Source organism: Chinchilla lanigera, unplaced genomic scaffold (assembly GCF_000276665.1).
Source record: "Chinchilla lanigera isolate Chin_1 unplaced genomic scaffold, ChiLan1.0 scaffold00008, whole genome shotgun sequence".
NCBI lineage: Eukaryota > Metazoa > Chordata > Mammalia > Rodentia > Chinchillidae > Chinchilla > Chinchilla lanigera.
Genome location: NW_004955409.1, coordinates 32,489,897 through 32,493,784, shown reverse-complemented (window position 1 = coordinate 32,493,784; position 3,888 = coordinate 32,489,897).

Genomic DNA, 3,888 nt, shown 5'->3' with positions numbered 1-3,888 from the left:
ATTAACTGTTCATTTCAATACGCCATCAGACATCAGCAATATAGTTATTGCAGCTATTTATATATATATATATATTTATATATATATTTATATTATGCCTTCCTTCTGCCCATCCACTGAGGAATGGATAAAAACATGTGGTATTTTTATATAATGGCGTATTACTCAGCTATAAAAAAGATAAACCCAAGGCTTTTGTAGGTAAATAGATGCAGCTAGAGACCATACTCATAAGTGAAATAAATCAGACACACATGTGTAAACATCATATTGTCTTCTATAACATCATATTGTAGGAGCCTGAAAGACTAGATAAAACTCAAAACATACAATAAATGATAGAAAAGGGAAAGAAATTTCTCAAAGGAAGGAATTGCTGGGATGAGGGAAAGAAGAAAAAAGAAAGAAGGAAGTCATGCATTAACTTATAAGAGAATTATTTTCTCCATAGAAAAAAGGAAAAATCAAATTTTGAAACATCATAAGATGAACTTTGACAAGCAAAGTTTATTTTACATATGGATAGATCTAGTGACATGGAAAGTCGGGATATAAGGGAGATCACTAGAGATTTCTGTTTAAAATGTTATAGATGCAGGGACAAGACATCATTCACATAATGTGGATGCATGCTATGTTTTACTTTTAAAATATTTTATGATTCATTGGCACATGTTTTCAGTTCATGTACTTTAGAATCATCTTGGGAAATGGCTGCATGTACATATTGCATCGTATTTCTTTCTTGCCTCTTCCTTTCCCTACTTCTCCACTTCCACTACCCATTTCTATTCCTTTTAGTATTATTTGTCTTAGCTCAAGTTATGACCTATAATGTTTATATTAACTGGTATTATTTGGTTCCTACACATGGCATACATGCTTCTTATTTCCCCATTCCCATCCTCCCCCTGCCTAGCCCTTGTTCACTTGGATCACTATCTTATAGAGGAGATCCCCGCACTTGTACCTTTCCATCCTTTATAATTTATCAGCCTTTATCATTTTCCTTGTTTCTATTTTGCCTCAATTAAATAAGAGGTATGATATGGTATCTAAGCTTGTGTGTTTGATTTATTTTAATCCACATTATATTTTCCTTCAAAAGTCTCAAATTTGTCTTTCTTTATAGCTGAGTATTATTCTATTATATACAGATACTACATTTTCTTTATCTAGTCATCTGTTGATGGATGTAAGGCATGTTTTTGATACAGCAATTGGCAAATTTTGCTACTATAACCTATGGGTATGGAGAGCGAGCACGGGAATTGCCTGGAGCCAGGCATCTGGCTAAGCCAGAGGAACACCATGCCTGTTCCATCTCCCCTGCACAGCAGGAAGGGCAGGCACACAGGAAACATCTGGGACCTGGCAACAAGCTGGGACAGAGGAATGCAGTGTCTGACCCATCTCCCCTGCATAGCAGGAAGGGTAACCAGCACAGGAAGTACATGGGGCCCAGCAACTGACTGGGTCAGAGGAAGCCAGAAAATGCCAAGAAAAAGGAGCAAAATGCAATCTCAGACCTCCAGTCCACCCAGAACAAGAGAAACCAACATAGAAGAAATTGGAAGTCACACACCTGAAAGTTCTGCAATGATAGCAACTGAAGTAAATAAATAACTCAAGGAAGCTATAGAGGAAATCAGATCAGAAATAATCTCTCAGGTAAAAAAGAAATGTCAACTATAATGAAACAATTGCTCAGCACATCTAAAGAAGACAGATAAAAAATGGAGAAGCATAGAAAAATGATGGAAACCTTCAATGAAAAATATAGGAAAGAATTCAAATGCCTGAAACAGACTCAGAGATATTCAGGAAATTAAATTTCCATTGAAAGCTGGCAAAGCCACTTCAGTGAAACTGAAGATATACTCTCAGACCTGGAAGACATGGTTGCAGAAAGTGACCATGAAAGGAAAGATCTCTTGAAAATAACAAAGAATCAGGAAATGACAAATAAAAAGCTGCAAGATGATGCAAAGAAGAATAGTATAAGAAGGCTATTTTCAGAAGTAATAGCAGAAAATTTCCCAAGCCTGGCGTAAAAGGTGACACACAGAAAAGTGAGACTTATAGAGCTCCAATTAGCCATAAACAAAATAAATCTATATCAAGACACATAATAATCAAAATCTCAAAAATTCAGCACAAGAACAGAATATTAAAAGCTATTAGAAAAAAGAAACAGATCAAGTATAAAGGAAAGCCCATAAAAAACCACAGCAAATTTCTCAACAAAATCAAGTCAAGAAGAGATTGGAGTGAAGTATTTCAAATCCTAAAGATAAAAATATCCAACCCAGACATGTACACAGCAAAACTATCTTTCAAAATTAATGGAAAAGTAAGATACTTCCATGTCAAAGAACACCTGAAGAAATTCATGACCTACAAACAGTACTGGAAGATATACTAGAAAGAGATAAAAATGACCACAATTCCAAGAACAATAACAGAAAGAAACCACAAATCAGGGCAATAATTAAACAGAGGTGGAAAGTAGGAAACCAACAGCCAGAAAATAACATGAAAAAGATAAGCCAATACATAACAGTTATGTTAATAGCTATCAATGTAATAGCTATTAATGTAATATAGCTATCAATGTAAATGGTGTCAATTCACCAATTAAAAGAGACAGACTGAAAGAGTGGCTCAAGAAACAAAATGCAACAATATGCTATACAGAAGAAACAGTTAACACAAAAGGAAATTCACGGTTTGAAAACCAAAGGATGGGAAACAGTACTCCACATGACAGGAATCCAAAAAGAAAAACAGGGATAGCTATTGTGTTTGCAGACAAATTGAACTTTAAACCAAGAATGATTAAACAAGATAAACAAGGTCACTGCATACTTGTTAGGGAAAAACTTCAAGATGAAGAGATAATAATCATAAATATATATATATATACCAAATATGGAATCACTCAACTATATAAGACAAATTTTAATAGATGAGAAAAACCAGGTAACCAATGACACAAATGCAATGGGGGATCTTAACATCAACACAAAGAGATAGAAATAGACAAAAAATCAGCAAAGAAATAACAGAACTGAAGCAAACTTGTGAATAAATGGACTTAGTAGACATTTACAGAGTGTTTCACTCAAGAACATCAGAATGCACATTCTGCTTAGCCACACATGGGATGTTCTTTAAAACAAACCACATAGTAGCTCACAGAACAAGCTTGAGTGAATGCAAAGGAAATGAAATCATCCCATGCATGCTGTCTGACCATAGTGCAATGAAATTGGAAATTAATGACAAAAGGAACCACAAAAGCCCCATGAACACATGGAAATTAAATATTACTCTCCCGAACAACTCGTGGTCACAGATGAAGTTAAAGAAGAAATTAAACAATATCTACAATCAAATTAAAATGTGAATATTACTTACTGGAATCTGTGGGATGCAATGAAATGCAGTTCCGAGAGGGAAATTTATAGCAGTCAACTCACACATCAGGAAAACAGAATGAGAACAAGTAAATAGCCAAATGCTACACCTCAAACTTCTAGAAAAAGAAGTGCAAAGAAGCCCAAAGTCCAAAGAAGGGAGAAAATTATACAGATCAGAGCTGACATTAATGCAATTGAGATAAAATAATACAAAGAATCAATGAATCAAAGAGTTGGTGTTTTTAAAAGAATAAATAAAATTGTTAAACCCCTAGCCAACATTTTTTTTTTGGACAAGTACTTTTTTTTAATTTTAAAGAGAAAAAAGATATAAACAATGAAACTGAGTTTTTTAAACAACATCCTAGGGTTGGAGGATGTAACACTTGCCTATCAGGTGTTACACACAGGGTTTAAACCTCAGCACTACAACAAACACAGCAATAGCCAGGTGTGGTGGTCCACA